The 18,631-nt window shown below is 35.3% G+C and overlaps 1 protein-coding gene across 1 annotated transcript in view; it reads right to left on the reverse strand.

Moving 5' to 3' along the window:
* Positions 1-18,631, reverse strand: part of LOC136030483 (activated Cdc42 kinase-like) — a gene marked incomplete in the record, with an annotated part of 105,846 nt that overhangs the window by 1,923 nt on the left and 85,292 nt on the right.

Consider the following 18,631-nt stretch of genomic DNA (forward strand, 5'->3'; position numbering starts at 1 on the left):
TATGAGGGGTTCTAAAAATACTTTAGCATAAAGAGTGAGGTATTTAGGAGGAGATAAATACCTCACTCTTTATGCTATAGTATTTTTAGTAATTTCAACTATTTATTCTACGGCCTTTCTGATTCAGGGGTCATTCTTAAAGAATTGGGACAAAACTCACGATTTAGTGTAAAGAACGAGGTATTAACGAGGGTACAAACCCCCTCATATACATAATAAAATTAAAGAATATAAAAGTTTGTTACGTAAGTTAATTCTTAAGTTACGTATATTTTTTACTAATAAAAAGATTCGTTAAAAATTAAAATTTATAGTTGCCTCTTTATGTAACCGAAAAATTGTATGGCAACTGGGCCTCCTTCCCCATTCCTTATTTCTCAAAATCGTCTGATCAAAACTAAGAGGAAGTCATTTAGCCAAAAAAGGAATTAATATGCAAATTTCATTTTAATAATTTATGTGTGGAGAGCCAAAATCAAACATGCATTAATTCAAAAACGTTCAGAAATTACATAAAAAAACTAGTTTTTTTAACTGAAAGTAAGGAGCGACATTAAAACTTAAAACGAACAGAAATTACTCCATATATGAAACGGGTTGTCCCCTCCGCAATCCCTCGCTCTTTACGCTAAAGTTTGACTCTTTGCCACAATTATGCTTTTTAAAACAATTAAAAGCTTATACATTATGCATATTATACATATAATGTATATTATACATATACATTATTACCAAGGATTCAATTTTAGAATAACTATAAAGCTAAGCTTCATTTTCAAACACTGTACTTACAAATACGGCGTTATGAATATTGTTTAAACTATTTAATATGTATTACACAATCATAAATAACTTTTTTATTTAAAAAAAAATACAATTAAAACTCGTGTTATGGAAGTCGTTAAACGAAAAACAAAACACAATACGCATGACAATTAAAAAGAATAAAATAGATTGGACGAATAAAGATAACAAGACACGATAAACGTTATGGTAAAGAGTGACAGATGGCTTTTATAACGAAATCAAATTTTTTTTTATTCTGTATGTGACAGAAATGTGAAGGAAACTGATTGGATTTCGTCTATCTCTAAACTATTTCTATTACAGATTTTTCTAAATTACTTCCAGGCTTTGGAATTTCCTAAATATTTGTTTTGTATTCTTGCTTATCTCGTTGTAAATTGTTCTCCTGAATTTCTTATATTTTCTCACAACCCTTGCAAGTCCATAGGTGCTGGATTTAATGCCTCCAGTAGTGTCACCCTGAATGTTGAGGCTATAAGTTTTTACGCAAGAACGGTCAAGCTACCAATGAAGCCATGATCAATATCAAAGTTAGTGGTTCACATATACAACAAATATAAATTCTAATGAGGCCCAATTGGCTTATAACTACGAGTCGTTCCTGACACCCGTCTTTAACAAAGGCGATAACTAAAAAAACGATCGGCAAGCGGTATGTTACAGCACTTACCGCGCTTAATATCTGCAAACAGGGTCGTAAGTCACCTTCTACAATTAAGATAGTTAATTAAAAGCATTAAGATGAAAATTTCAAGAAATATATGAATATACAGGTTATCAAAAGAGCAAATCGACAATATCATACCAATGGTTAATTGCATTTAGTTGAGTACCTATAGTACTATAACTAATGGTGCTACTACTACTTTGACTAATAAACCTAATGGTATTAAGGCGAAAGTTTTGGGCAATATTGTAATTGTGTTGAAATAAATCGCAACTCACTATGCCCACATAAGTTGTCAAGCGGACGTATCAGCAATGCTTCAGGACCGGTTGATGGTATTAAGTTAAAAATTTCATCCTGTGTTTAAGGGGATGTTGAAAAATGCTGCCATGTGTATACTGCTACTAATGCTACTACTACTACTACTAAACAAGCCAAGGGTACTAAGGTGAAGCTTTCAAGGAATATTTGGGCGGAAGTTGAACTAAATCAAAACGAACTATGATCATGTAGAATTTCAATGAGGCGACAAAGCAATATCGCAATAACGGCTTACATTTTTAAGTTAGACCCTTCAGGGTAAGTTGTGACAGATATTGAACTAGCCAGAAGACACAATGTGTAAACTTTTGACACTACTTTTACGGTTAGTGTAACTAATGACATTAAGGGCTTAAAGTTGAAATGCTCAGGAAGAGTTTCAATTAAACGAAAAAACTGATTATGTAAGAATTAATAGGACATATAAGCAATATCACAGGCAGCGCTGCTCTGCTGTATCATGGCTAGTAATATCATTGAAATTTTGACGGAGCTATTTTGATTGCAAATCAAAGTTCTAGTACCTTTTTCAAGAGTCAAGAGTGATTGGAGGGCGATCAGCCCTCTTCTTTAGCTCATTATTTTCCAAGATTTTTTTGCAAATTGTACCAAGTTTTATTTTTTAGGACAACTAGTAGATGAGTATCGATAAATAAACGAAACCCAAAACGAACAGAAATTACAATAAATAACCGAGTCAAACTCAAAACGATTAGAAATAAACATGAGTAGGGCTCAAAACCCTTATGCCTTCCCAAGGCCAGAACATAATTTGCACTTAACTGATTTTTTTTTCAGTTTTTTTAAAGCAAGAAAAATCAGCTTATTTGTACTAAACTGACAATGGACATCCATTTGTACTTTTTCAGTAAAGTGTAAATTATGTTCTGGCCTTGGGAAGGCATAGGGCTTTTGAGCCCTACTCATGTTAATTTCTACTCGTTCATAGTTTGACTCGGTTATTTATTAAAATTTCTGTTTGTTTTAGGTTTCATTTATTTGTCGATGTTGATTTGTGGTAGTTTTGTGCTTGGTAGATTGTTTTATTTTATTTTAGCTCATTTTTGGCTTGATAGAGTTCTTTACTTTTCTTTGAAAACACCACTTTATAATTTCAATAAATCAAGTATGATTAACATTCTAAGCAATAAATATCAGCATATTTGAACTAATCTGACAATGAACGTTCATTTGTACTTTTTCAGTAAAGTGTAAATGATGTTCTGGCCTTGGGAAGGCATAGGGCTTTTGAGCCCTACTCATGTTAATTTCTGCTCGTTCTTAGTTTGACTCGGTTATTTATTATAATTTCTGTTCCTTTTGGGTTTCATTTATTTGTCGATGATGATTTGTGGTAGTTTTGCGCTTGGCAGATTATTTGATTTTATTTTTGCTCATTTTTGGCTTAACAGAGTTCTTTACTTTTCTTTGAAAAGCTTATTTTGTGGAGAAAGTTTTTTTTTAGTTAAGCAAAAAAAAGATCGTTGCAACTGATCTCTACCTAAATTTTTTTCAACCATTACTTCCCCCACGAAACACATTAAGTTACAGCGTTAAGTCCCCTAAGGCCAACACACTGGCGAACACTTCTGTTCCATTTAACTTTTTTCAAGCCTATGTGTTAAATGCGTATGCATGTGAGCGGCTGTGGCACCAACTTATTTGAAAATAATATGAAAAAAAACTTCGTTTTCTTAAAGAGTTAAAGAGGCTGCGTCCCAAAGTCGAACCTTAAAACGTACAGGAATTAGAAGAGGCAGTTGGGGGGCTGCCGCCCCCCAAACCCCCAGCTTTTAAAGACTCTTTTGTACAGGTTTTTTTTTTGGGGGGGGGACTTCATTGTTACTAATTACTAGTTTCGGCGCAATGGTTCTCCTGTCCTCTTGTGTTTAACATTTTTCGAAGTTATTCCATTATTCATTCATTTCAATTTTTTGTTAATTAAAAGAGGGCCTTTCCAAAGCCAAGAGCTGGGGGTTAGCAAAAAAACAAAAAACCTGTACAAAAGAGTCTTTAAAAGCTGGGGGTTTGGGGGGCGGCAGCCCCCCAACTGCCTCTTCTAATTCCTGTACGTTTTAAGGTTCGACTTTGGGACGCAGCCTCTTTAACTCTTTAAGAAAACGAAGTTTTTTTCATATTATTTCTGTACGTTTTTCTACAATCCATGGTGGATGTAATTTAATAATTCCTGTACTCCTCGTCTCTCAAATGATAAGCTGTCCAGGTGTTATCAAAATTTTTTGATGTTGTTAAAAAAACCGCCCGTAAGGGACTTGAACCCTTGACCCGAGGATTAAAAGTCTCACGCTCTACCAACTGAGCTAATAACTTGCATGTGTGTAAATATAACTTCTCAATAGCTTTTAAAAATTTCAAATTAACATGGGCTCTTATGGAGAGAATTTCGCGGATAAGCTCCTGGGCCGTAGGGGACCTTAACTTGTGAATTTCAGCCCGATCGGACAACGTTAAAAGGGGTGGGGGGGTTGGAGGGTCGAAACTTTCGGGGGGTTAAGATTTTCCTACGAAACTTTCATGGGCACTTACTCGGAGAATTCCGCATCGAATGAGTCTTCGTACACCCAGATCCGATGTCGGATGTGACCTGTAGGCGTCTAGAAAAAAAAGTAAATGAATTTTAAGTGGCTATGCGTGGTTTCTGGAAAACCGGGAAGGAGTTATCGGATCAAACTGAAATTTCGCGGATAAGCTCCTGGGCCCTAGGGGACCTTAACTTGTGAATTTCAGCCCGATCGGACAACGTTAAAGGGGGGCTTGGGTTGACAGGTCGAAACTTTCGGCCAGATTTTCCCCATGAAGAAAAAGTTGGAGGGGGATGAAATTTTGCAGGTTTCTTAGTTGGAGCTCGGGCTACGAAATGCATCCCTCCCCATCCGTCTGCGACCACTGGAACCGAAGATCGCTTAACATTGTCGTGTGTCGCCTCTTTATAGAGGCACGAGTGTGCCTCCTTGATGAATAAGAATTTGAGGCTAACCGAAATGTGATTTGTTTCAATCTCTCATTTGCATTATCATCAATGACATCTCTTTTATCGATGCCAAAATAGTCTGACCAATCCATAGGTTCATTAGGTTTTGCAATAGACTTTTTAGCTTTCTCTTGAAGGTTGAAAAAACGGCGTCCTGAAGATGTTTTGCTGCCCTGAAACATGACTGAAATTACTTGAAATAATCCGAAAAATAGTCTACGTCTCTCATTTTTTGTCAAAATTTTTATACCTCGGCCATAATATGGTTATGCTAGTCGATAAAAATCCAAACTACCCATGAGTATGATACCAATTATGTATCCCCTATATATTTCTCTCAAATGATCAGTATTAAGCTGCCTAGTAAAACTATATGATTGACCAATCACGGTCAAGATTTAAGGAGCAATACTTGAAATTAGAAGCGATTGGAGCTTAGAACAACAGTTTTTACTGGCAAAGTATAAAAACACAGTGTTAGTGGGCAATATTTAAAATTAGTGTTGATGCAAGCTTTGAAACCAATATCTTGTCATTTCGACTTTTCTCTTCTTTATTACAATAAAATTTATAAAAATCACACGTCATTAGTAAATCTTGCTTTTTTTTTTTAATGACAGGTGTGCCTATAGTGTAAATCAAATATCAATTTGGAACATTTAAATAAAGTTTTTAACATAAAGAGTGATAATGAGTGAGCACAATAAAAGAACTTTCACTTCTGATTGAAAACCACTCATAGATTTTGCCCGTCAAATGAGTACTGGGAAAACTATATGTAAATAATATAACTATAGGGAAAAAACTATAGTACTGGGAAGTCACCAAAGATCGAACTTTTTCAGTTTAGGAGAAACCTGATGATTCTCTGAAAGTTCAAATATTTAAGAATGTTCGGGCAACCAAATTGTTTGAGCAAAATAAAGTAACAGCTTCAGAGTTAAAAAAAAGAATCAAAAGGAGATCAGGCTCAGAATCAATTTTGCCGTTGTTGCTAAGCTCTCTTCAAAGGCTGAGCTGAGCAAAATTTTATTTCGTATAGCAGGGAAATAAAAATATTACATTCACTTTTAAATTACGCGGAAGTTAGCAGCATTTACAACAAAAATCTAAGTAACAGCGAATTTTTTTCTAAACTGACTCTGGGTCATAAAGTCAACGTCTGAAAACGAGTGAATGCATTGAATTAATCCAAATTCATATGGGACAATCAGGTGAGACAGAGGGGTGTAACATAGCTCCTCTTGATTACCACAGTTTGTTTTTATGTGATAATTATTGCCAGATCTAAAAAAGAGAGCAAGGACATCTTTGGGCCCCTGTCTTCCTAAAATATAATGAATTATAAATATAAAATATAACATGAATTATAAATTGTCCCACATTTTAACATAATTCGTCTATTTGTTGCGTTTATTTATACTTTAATCCCCCCCCCACCCCACCCGCGACCTAAAAACAGGTTTTTGCGTGTTTAGCTGTTGTGTCATTTGGAATCAAAGTCTTTGATTTCTTTTGATTTTGTTTCTTTGAGCTTCATGCATATTTTAGTAGCTAGCATAAATATACAAAACAAAAAGCAGAGGGAGAAGCCTTGATCCACACAACAACAAAGGGGTACGATTTAACAACGGATCTTGGTTTCTGTGGGATACCCTGGCATCTCAAGATCTCGTCGTTCATTCCAGTTTTCCCATACATTCCATATAGCATGTTGGACACCAATGACCATCTATCTAATGAAAAAGGCGCAACTTTAAATACTACTTCCGTTACTCTTGGTTTTATAGAATTGTTCAAAAGTTCTTATTTATGGTGGCACCCTGTATCAAACCAAGCGTTCGTGTTAGTGTGTGTGTGCACTTTTTCCTTTAAGTTAGAAAATAGGCTAAACTAATCAAGTAAGAGGAGTGAAAATTGATGCAAAATAAGAGGATCTGAATGCATGCAAAAGGAATAGCCATAGAAAGGGTATTCATATGGAGAAGAAAGAGTTGTCTCCAGTTTAGTAGTAAATGAACAATAACACTAAAAGAATAACTGGTCAGTTTTAGCTGTAAAGTGAACAAGACAAAATCAAGAGAGAATAGTTTAGGTGCAAGAAGAAGAGAAAAACAGAAGGAAAAAATATTTTAAAAGAAAATAGGGGAAATTGATTTGTAATGGGCCACAAAAAACGATGTAAGATTTATGGAGCTAATATATATTAATAATGAGAGAGCGATTGAGAAGAATAAAATAACGTATGGTGAAATATAGACAAATATTGTGGCTGATAAACTCTTCGCAAAAGTAATCTAAGATGAGTTTGTGCAAGTCCTGTACAGCCTTTTTGTCAAATATAGCTGTCCAATTTTTACAAGGGCTCTTTAAAGCCCTGTTGGCACCCCTCCAGAAGACGTAAAGGCTAAACTGTAACAGCGATTGGGTACCATTACAACCTCTAAGTGAGATTTTAGTGTGGTGCCTATGGCTGTTTTCTACAAGTGCATCTATCTCCCTTCCACTGATCAACTATCTCGACTAGTATCGTCGCTTGCTAAAATAATATGACGAGCAGGTAGAAGCACGGTACCGTTAGACTACCTGCAAGAGAAGACACCCCTCATAGAGTACTTGTAGAATAGCTTTACGAGGAGCAGCCTCCAGCTTGATTGGTCTCCCGAGGGAGGCTAGCCCTGAAAACCAGTCGGTTTATTTCTCTGAATAGAAGGTTAATAGGCACGAATCTAAAAATATAATATTGAACTTAAAACACTTCTAAAATTTTTTTGTTTTTGTGTGTTTTCACTAACGCTCGTACTTAACTAATACCTCTTCAACGTATGGATATATGCCTCTTCTTCTCTTATATCTTCGGAGAATATCATCCTTTGGTTGTAGGTACCCAAACCTTTGTCTGGAAGATTTTATAAATGCTTCCCGAACAGGACGCTGTGGGATCCATCGTAAGGTTCATGCTAAAGGAAGATCGTTGAATGCGAAGAATGAATGTTTTGAAGAGAGTCTATGTTTTTCCTTTTCTTCGTCTCCTTCGTTTTCTTCTTCTTCCGTGGCGTCGTTTTCATTATCTTTATCTTCTTCACTATTTTGTTGAGATATCGTGTTTAGTTTTTCTTGACTATCTAAAATAAAAACAACCTCTAAATCAATGATCCAAAGATGTCAACAACAAAAAGACTACTCGAAATTTTGCGATTGGTGGACTTTGGTAAAACCATGCCTGGGTAATGTTTTTTTTTTTTAAGCTACGTTTGGCTGGCTTTACTCACAAAAGAGTTCGAAACTTTCAAAATGATATGTTTAAAGAATCATTTTTTCTTCAAAATACTATCAAGTTTGTTAAAGGTGGTCTCCAAATATGCTGTTTTGCTAAATTTCTGCTTTATTTCAGAAATTCCCCAATCAGACAAGCTAATGCTGCGTCACCTTTCCCTTAAAACATAAATCCTAATTTAATCTATGATGTTTTTGTTTTTAAGGGAACACACAAAGGCTAAGCCTACACTAATTTGCCTCTAAACATGGCATCTTTTATTAGTTCATAAAACATATTGGTGGCAAGACCCATTTGGTTCTATGTATACCATTCCCATTACCGCAAAACATTGTAATAATAGTTGCAAAACAACGTTATTGCATTGCTGCATTATTTTGAAGTTCACGTAGCTATTATGCCTGAAGATTCCAGTTCCAGGAATCGAATAAAAGGTAGACCAATTAGCGCAATTGTGTGACGCCTAGTCCATGTTTTCTATTGTTTTAGTTATACACAACTCTCTGTGATAGAGTAGGGAACAGGTTATGGTCACCTTCAATTGCATGTCTCGAGCCAAATACTAGCACAAATTCTGAAGATAAACGGGCCTTGCGAATACTGCTCATAAGTTACTCCATAATAGAGGAGCAATCCCTAAATAGTGAAACTGTTAACCTAGCTAGAGCCAAGACGGCCAACAGTCCCAAATTTCTTGGACAGCATTTGCTTGTCTCTGGGTACCAACCTGTCAAATTTAAAGTGATTCCAGGAACTTTTGTACCGAAAGTATGCTGGGTTTGGAAGTTATGCATGCTGTTGAAAATCACTAAAATAAAATAAAACATCAATATTATATAGTGTTTTTTTGGATCTATAATTTGTTTGAATCGTCATATCAGATTTTTTTTTAAGACAGCAATTGCAGTTTATCAAATATGAGATACTTTCATTTTTTTTTTTTGTATAGCCTTTGTGTTTTGCTCACCTCTAGATGTAAAGCCAAAATAATCACAGTTTTTTTCTCAACGTTGACGGTCTTATTTAAAGGATTAGCTTGTTATTATATTTATATTTCATTTTAAAAGGCAGAAAACCAGACAAAAAGGCATTGCGGTCTAAAAAACTTTTTACCATTGAAAATCTGGCCCCATCTGTCACTTTTGCTCAGGGTACTTGGCCCGTAAATCTATAGTGCCTCCGGTCACTTTGGTTCAATGGCCAGAGAAAGGGCACATGAAATTGAAAAAGGAAATTTGATGCACATACTTATCTATCTACAAATACCTGTTGGTAGGACCAATTAGGCGTATTTGGGGCCATGCATACATTTTGCTCTTCCAATCATTCTGAACAGAAGTGGTTTTATGATTCCAGTTACAGTAGGGTGCTACACACCTTCTTTTGCAATCAAAATTTTCCGGGATCGAGAATTTATTTGAGAAACCATTGTACCACTTTGATCCTCCAACCACAAAATCAATTTCAAAGTCATTGCAAGCCATTGATTTATTCAAGATAATGCCTTTCTACCAAATAAAAAATACCATCTTGCCAGAAATTTTTTTTGCAGTGGTCGATGATTGAGAGTAGCTTGTCCAATATGCACCGGAATAAGTTAGCTGTTAACCCCTTGAAATTTTCAAAATAAGTATTGTACCATAGACAGATGACATACCCAAGTCTACTAACCAAGAATTAGTGGTCAGCGAAAAAAAACAATTGTGTTTTTATCAGTCCAAAAGTAGGCTTTATTGCCATGGGTAATAATTTATAATAATGAAACTAAGAGAACAGTAAAGGATAAGCTCAAATTAAGTCAGTAATGACAGGATTAATAAAGTTCATGTAGCACATATGATATCTTTCCTCTTCTTTGGACCCGAGAATGACAAGGTAAGCTAAATACTAATAGAGCGTGGCAAATTACAATACTAACACAGCAGTAAAGGTAATGATTTTTCTAAGCTAGCTGACACTATGGTGGGAAATAAGCTCTCATTTTTCCTCGCCTAATAAGGTTGTTGATCTCTGGGATAAGACATAGAGTGTGTTGTTTATAGCTTCTCATCCAGGGGCGGTTTTAGGAGGGCAAAAGGGGCACTTGCCCAGGTGACGAAATTCTAGGGGCGCAAAATTAAAAATAAATATCTAATATTCATAATCATTTTATAATTTTGAAGTTTAATTTTTCTTAAAATAAAGCAGAGGGCGCAGTTTGCAGTAATTATAAGCAAAATGAGTCTAATTTTTTTTCCATATTCTGTCCCGTATCAAGGAAGAAAAGTCAAGTACGAATAAATAAAAAAATTTTTTATCAATGGAAAACTGTGTTAATAAATGAGAACTTTGCTAAAATTTTGCCTAAAATTTTTGAGAGAAAAAAACGGGGGCAAAATTTTGACCCGGGTGCAAAAAAAATCAGATTCACCACTGCTCTCATCTAAAAATTCACCTGAGTAGCCTATAGTCACAAAAGGAGGATAATGGAGAAAGAGTACCATATGACATATCTAACAGAGCATTAAAAGTTTGATGGGCAGCAAGACATCATTCTTCTTGTTTAATAGATGGTTGAAGTTCTCCCTGATCATCAATAGACTGTATTAATTTATTTTATGTCCCTTGGCTCTTGGTATATGCCAGAGCTCAAACTGGTTGAAAAAAAGTTCAATCATAGAAAGTGTTGCGAGTCCCAATACAAATTTTGATCTTGATGAGGTAGTTCAGAGGGCTGTAGTCGGTTCATCAAAAATATTTCAGACCTGGTTTGTCCTTTTCGTCTTAGCTGATCTAAAATATTCCAAGCTTGAAGGTCCTTGTGAATTAGGCTAATTCAAAATATTCTAAGTCCAGCAGCACTGCTAGGTAAGACTGGTCCAAATATCAGTAACTACTTCTAGTCTGGTTTAATTGAAAACATTTTATTTTCTTTAGTAGTTCCGGAAAAATGGTCCTTCTTTAGTCTTGCAAACCTATATGACAAGATTTTATAATGAAATTAATTATTTTCTATTAGTACTACAATTTAACGAAAAGTAAAACACCTTTAATAAAACCAAATAAGCAAAAGAATGTATTTTTAAAACGATGTCACGTAAAGAAGCGAATTCAGCGCTACATAATGACAAACAATTTGAAAAATTTTATAAAATAATGACCAATTTAAAGACCTACATCACCCAGCTCTGACGTCTTATCAAAAGCTCAGTTAGACTAGCAGCAATTTGATTTATAACACGTTAAAAACATTACTAACGCAACTGGTACAACATTCGTTGTTCGTTGTTCGACGTCAAAAATTAAAATAGTTTATTGTATTTAATTTTCTATAAGCCTGCAAAGTAATCGTAAACCAGCATTTTTAGATTATTTATACTTTATATTAAGTTAAAATTTCTTGTTGAAAGTTGTTACCTTCAGATTCATCTTTAAGTAGCTCTTCTAAGGCCAGATCTTCTGCTCTTTCGGGTAAAATATAGCTTCGCTTGAAGTAAGGGGCTAGTCTTGAAGAAAATCGGTACCTCACTAAACTTCTAGTACGTGTCGTCCGAGGCACTCGGCCAACTTTAGTTTTCTCTGTTAAAACTTTTGCTGGTTGTGAGGTTGTTGCACTAAGGTATATGACCAGAAGAGCTGATGCCAAATTCATTTCTCTGGAAATTGAAATTATATTACAAATGTAAACACCTAGTGCTATCCTAGACACTTTGCTTCAGTCTGTTTATTTTTCTAATGAAAGAAAAAAATAATAAAAAATGAATTTTTCCTAACTCTATGTAATTTTGAAAATATCCCTCAATAATTCGAATAAGGTAAGTGGGACCATGTACATTAAGTGAATGGTTTAGTGCTAAATGAATAACTAAGCTAAAACGAAAACTAAATACGAAACTGGTAAAAACGATGGAAGAGCAAATGCGAAAACTAAAATCATTCGTCGATAATTATGGATTTTCGGTAATGATTTCAAACTAAATGAAAAGTTCTAGTGCCCTTTTTGTGACCAAAAAAACTGAAGGGCACCTAGGCCCCCTCCTACGCTAATTATTTTCCCAGTCACCGGATCAAAATTCTGAGAAAGCCATTTTATTCAGCGTAGTTAAAAAACCTTATAACTATGTCTTTGGGGACGACTTACTCCCCCACAGTCCCCGTGGGAGGGGCCACAAGTTACAAACTTTGAGCAGTGCTTACATATAGTAATGGTTATTTGGAAGTGCACAGACGTTTTATGGGGGATTTTTAAGTCGGGGGGGGGGGGGTTGAGAAGAGAGGGATATGTTGGGGGAATTTTATTTGGAGGAATTTGTCATGGGGGAAGAAAAGTTTCATGAAGGGAGCGCAGGATTTTATAGCATTATTTAAAAAAAAAACATTGAAAAAATAAATATGAAAAAGTTTTTCAACCGAAAGTAAGGAGAAGCATTAAAACTTACAACGAACAGAAATTATTACGCATATAATGGGTGGATCACCTCCTCCTAATACCTCGCTCTTTACGCTAAAACATTTTTAGTAATTTCAACTATTTATTCTACGGCTTTTGTGATTCAGGGGGTCATTCTTAAGAAATTGGGACAAAATTTAAGCTTTAGTGTAAAGAGCGAGGTACTGACGAGGGGGTGAACCCCTTCCTATACGTAATGAAAACATGAGAATACAGAAGAGTTAAGTAAGCCAATTTGTAAGTTATGTATATCTTTTACTAATAAAAACATTCGTAAAAAACTAAAAGTTCTAGTTGCCTTTTTAAGTAACCAAAAAATCGAGGGGCAACTAGGCCTCCTCCCCCGCTCCTTTTTTCTCATAATCATTTGATCAAAACTACGAGAAAGCCAATTGGCCAAAAAATAAATATGAAATTTCATTTTAATTATTCATCTGCGGAGAGCCAAAATCAAAACATGCATTGATTCAAAAACATTCAGAAATTAAATAAAAAAAAAAAACAAGTTTTTTTTTAACGGAAAGTAAGGAGTAACATTAAACTTAAAACAAACAGGAATTACTTCGTATATGAAAGGGGCTGCTTCCTCATGAACACCCCGCGCTTTAAGCTAAAATTACTATTTAAAAATTAGAGTTAAGAGAAAGAGTCAAACTTTGGCGTAAAGAGCGGTGTGTTGATGAGGAAGCAGTCCCTTTCATATTCGAAGTAATTTCTGTTCGTTTTAGGTTTTAATGTTGCTCCTTACTTTCCGTTAAAAAAACTTGTTTTTTTTTTATTTAATCTCAAATAATGGACCAACAATGTGACTTGGGTTCAGGGATTATCAAGCAGTTTGTGGTTACGAACTGTAAGTATGGAGTGACCTGGAACAATAATAACCGAAACTCTAAAAACACCATTACCGACAGATATAACAAAAGAATTGGCTTATTATGTTGTTTTCAAATGTATCAGTTTCATTCAGTTTAACCTCACCCATTAAAGGTTACGAGCTTGAGAGAATTTGTCTGATTTTTGAAAAAAAGAGGGAAACGCCCTCTAAAAGTCATAGAGTCTTAATGAAAACCACTTGGTCAGATTCAGCGTATCAGAAAACCCTACTGTAGTGGTTTCAATCTCCTATTTGCAAAAATATGGATTTTTAAAAAAAATTTACCAGAAGAAGGATCACGGATGTTTATTTGTTTTTTCCAGTGGTCATCATATCAATCCATTGGTCCTAGAACATCGTAAGAGGGCTCATTCAAACGAAAATTAAAAGTTCTAGTGCACTTTTTAAGTGAGCAAAAATGTTGGTGGGCAACTAGCCCTCTTCCTCCACTTTTTCCCCCAAAATCGTGATCAAAATTTTGGGATAGGCATTTTGTTCATTATAATTGAAACGATAACTATGACTTTCGATATAAGAAGGAAACCCCCCCGCCTTACCCCAGGGGAAAAGTCCTTATGTTATAAAATTTGCCTATTATTTATGCATAGTATTTGTTATTGGAAACTACGCATACATTTTCGGGTGCGGGGGGGGAGAATTTTGTGCTGGTGGTCTTTCCATGGGGTAATTTTCCATGAGGAAGTAAGTTTCCAGGGGGTGAACTTGGGAGGGGAAAATGATACACTGGAGGAATTTCCCAGAATTCCTATTCAAACTTATTTTTATGTGTCTTGGTTTCTCTTTTCCGTCTCAATTATGCGCGTAGAGCTGTTAAGGGTAATTTTCTAGGGTAAATTCTCACCAGGATTGAATTGTCTAGAGGATATATCCGCGGGGAGGGGTATTTCTTCCTGGATTTGGGTCTAAATTTCCTGACACTATTTCTAAAACAATCAGAAAGTAAACAAAACAAGTTTTTTTCAACCGAAAGTAAGGAACAACATTGAAACTTAAAACCAAAAAAAGTATTATGTATGCTAATGGGGTTGCCCCCTCCTCAAAATCTCGCTCTTTATGATAAAGTTTGAACTTTTTCCAAAATCTTTAAGAACGACTCATGGAACACGATGATCATTTAATTAGAACAATAAGAAGGTTTTTTAAAAGTACTAAAAAACTTCAGCGTAAAGATGGAGTTTTTGAAGAGGGGGCAACCCCGTTCATATAAGTGATAATTTTTTTTCCTTTTAAGTTTTAATGTTGCTCCTTACTTTCAGTTGGAAAACTTTTTTTTATTATTTAATAACGACGAGTCTATCATAGAGAGAATAGCGGTATTGCTCCAGGATGAAAGAATAATTGTTAGTGTATTAATATCACTTCACACTTTAATTTAGTTTTGCTACTCCAACAAAATGTCACAGATTAGTATTGACAACAGATTAATACTGTGCTTTGAATTTCTAAGCTCACAGTTTTAAGCGATTTTTTGCATCAATTTCTTTAGAATATACCTCTCTGATGAAATCCAAGGGAAATCATTAAGGAGAATATTCCGAGGAAACTGCAACTAAAATTACATTTGCCTTTAAAACTGCATTTATATTAGTTGCCAGTACAACTAAGAAACATTCGATTTTAAAATCTAGAGCAAGGCTCACAAATATTTTCTCTTTCAGCCATTATTATATTTACGATTGATAGCGATTCAAAATACTTTTTCAGACTCAATCAGAGATAAAATGATAAAATGAAGGTACATAAACTCCTCTTTAGAATTTCCACTGTGATATCTCTATAATAAATACCGTATTCGCAATTACCTCGCTTTGCGAATCCATGGCATTATTGTATGCTTACAGGCTCAGGCTATTCTATTGAAACTTGATCCAAAGCATGGCTGGTTAACTTCATGCAGAAGAGATAATATACTTCTAAAACTAGAACAAGGCTTTAAGCCCTTAGGCCTTTTAGCGTTAGTTCTCTCCTTTGATTTCATTTGGCTCGATCACTGGAGTATGACGCGATTCAGTATACTGGATCTTGGAAAGACTGGCTTGTTTCGATACTAAACACAGATTTGCGTAGGTTCGCCGTGTTTCTTCGCGGTTCATGGAAATAATTTCCATTTTTTCTGGTAGTGGAAATTTTCGAATCCATTTTATCTCCTTGTCAACTCTGCATTCAGTTACGATATACACATCTCAGGTTTAGTTAAAACTTGTGTGACGGTTTATCAAGGTGTCAGCATCTATGAAACCTGTCTGACTAGTTTTTAGCTAGAAATTAGACACTGAATTTAGCCTTCAAGTAGTGAATATAATTAGGAATTCCGATTTTTAAAGGCAATCACGCTGCGATAGAGGTGGTGAGAGAAAGGTAAGCAGAAGGGGGGTGAGTGAGTTGGTAGCAAGAGCCGTGGTACCCGCCGGGTGTGCCCCTTAAATTGATGGGACAAGGTAACCAACCCTCAACACTTCCCTTACTTTTCTCCTAAGGAAACCACCAGTAAAATGGGTGATAACCTAGTGTGGAATGCAGTACTGAATTTTATCTCAAGAGCTATGATAGCAGGTGTGAAAACAAATGTTTTTACTAGGCGAGGACTCGAGTTTTTCAGCCGTGAAGCGATTTTGGAAGCAAAAGAGATTATCTATCGCAAGTCAGAATTAGGGACACGTTAAGGACGAGGATAACTTGATGGACATTGCGAAGACGTTCGCTCGCTGTGCCAAAGAAAAGATACAGCTTCCTGAGTTCGTTATTTTTGAGCCCCAAGAAGTTCCGGCCTGCAATGAAGAGATCGCTCCTTGTGTGGTGTCCACTGTCAACGAGATGAATCGCAAGTTCAATAGCCTTCTTGACCGTTTGAACCAGAAACCATTACCGTGGCCTAAAGACAACCCTGTTGCTGCTCAAGCTAATGAGTCTACTCCTTCTCCTCCGTCTTACTCAGTAGTCTTGAAAAGGCCTCCTCCTACCGTTGTTACCGCAGAAGAAAGGAAAAACTTCCTGTCGAATATTTGTGGTGATGCTTTAAAGGATGACGACTTTGAACTCCGCCAAGGAAAATACGAATGGCGCCTCGTAACTTCTTCTTTTTTCTTTTCTTTTTTTTTCATTGTACTCCGTTTTGTTCCATGTGAAAAATACGGCTAATAAATATTTTACTTACTTACTTACTTACATCTGTATATTGCTGTATTTAGTAAGCAAGTGACGAACTAAACTGAGCTCCCTTGATTAGTGACCATAATGGGCACTAAATTTTTGGCTTTTTTAGATTTTTTTTTTTAACAAAAAAGAAAAAAATAATGCATCAAATAAGTTTCAATAAAAGCTTACTTTTTCCAAGGATGATGGAATACTTTAAGGAAAATTAAATTCACCCCTGCCACAATGAAGAAAACAGTACGCGTACTTTTTTTATTATTATTTCTTTTAAAACGAGTATTTTACCTTTTTGGGTAAAGTTTTTTGGCTTTTTTAGCCTTTTGTTTGACTTTTTCGTTTGTTCTTCATAGATTCATCCTCATACCAAATCTGCCACAATTTTGAGAATAAGGTCCTCCACATTACCTGAAAATTTGTAACCCACATAATCGAAAAGAAATTTGATATTTGGGCTTCATTTAGCCATTGATAGTACATTGATAAAACATCCTCTTTGTTTTGAGGTTAAGTGATTATGCTAGTTATTTTTTCTACGTCTTAGGTTTTAATATGGCTCTTTGCTTTTCTTTGGCAAACTTCTTTTTTGTAAAATGTTTTCCAAAGTTAATCCCGGCTAGTTTTTAATTTGCGCAGTTTTATTATTGTTCGTTAATTTTTGGAAATTAACTTCTCTAAGGTTTTTCAGTTCTTCTGCCCAATGATTAAAATGTTGTAACTGAAATTTCAGAATAATTTTAAAACTCAGTAAAACTTTGGAATAATCGTAGTTTTACTGAAGCCATCCTAATCTCCAAACTGGAAAACCCTCGAGTAAACACTATCTTAATCCAACCTCTTATTAGAAGAATCTGATAAGAGTTATGTGTTTTATGTTATATGGCTTAATATATTTAATTGTAACTGTTTCATTTCTTTTAATAAACGGATGTCGAAGTCTTTTATTAAAAAGAATTTTGGGCGACATAAATCAATACAACGTTTTCTGCAATAGCTTTTGTTTTTATTGAGGCTATCTATTCTCTGTCCAAGTGAACAGTAAGTCTGATCCAATCTGTGAAAATAAAATTTGTTGACCCAGTTTCAGGTGTTGTAAATAAATATAACCAATCTCCAGAATATTATTTCGTTAACGCCTACCGGGCCGTTTCTACATAACTTGTAAATTAAGAACCTACCAGAAAATATTACCCATTTTTGTGCATCACAAACCAATTTAGCCAAAGGTTGCAGGAGTCGACCTGGCCAAGAAACTTGATCGTCATTTTCAATATTTCACCTGATTGGAGAGACGGAATATGTTCGTTTTAATCTTTTGAACTAGAGTTAATCAAAATCATTGAAGGTAAATTAAAGTCACAACTAGGATGAATAAAATTGTTTATAGCCTCGGTGTATATTATTCCTTTGATTTACCTCACTACTTCATTGTGGACAGATTTTAAGTTCCAGTTTGGCTGATAGTTCCAAAAATTTTTGACCGATCAAAAAGCTCATTTTTTGGCCACCACATTCCTTATTTCTAAATACAAAATATGATGTCCCCTTGCTTCCTCTCCTTCTCCAAAATACCTGTAGCTTTAGCTCAATCCCATTGTGTCCTCCTTGAAATGTTGTAGGTATGAAATTCGATAACCGGGATGCTCAGCGACTTTCTATTTGCCTCTGACCCTCCCTAAGTCAAAGTTCAAGGTCCACTTGATCCTTAAGCACCCCCCTCCCTTTAGTATTATAACTGGATCCTCTGGGCTCTTTCTGAGATAATGCCCGTACGCCATTCTCTGACCCACCGTTTTTGATTCTCTGATACGCTGAATCTTTACGGTATGATTTTTGTTAAAATTCCTTGACTTTAAGGGGTGCTTCCTCCCTTTCCCAAAAACAAGGCAAATTTTCTTGCGCTTGTATCCTTTAATGGGTAGCATTAAACGTAATTAATCATATATATTTTGAATCAGCATAATAAACTGATTCTTTTGACGTATCTATTGATACCAAAGTTCCATTTCCTAGAGATTCGGTTACTGTTGAGCCGCGTCGCTCCTTATCATAGTTTGTTACCATGAGCAGTTTAATATGGTACATGCAATTTT

This window comes from Artemia franciscana, chromosome 8 (genome assembly GCF_032884065.1).
Source record: "Artemia franciscana chromosome 8, ASM3288406v1, whole genome shotgun sequence".
Classification (NCBI taxonomy): Eukaryota; Metazoa; Arthropoda; class Branchiopoda; order Anostraca; family Artemiidae; genus Artemia; species Artemia franciscana.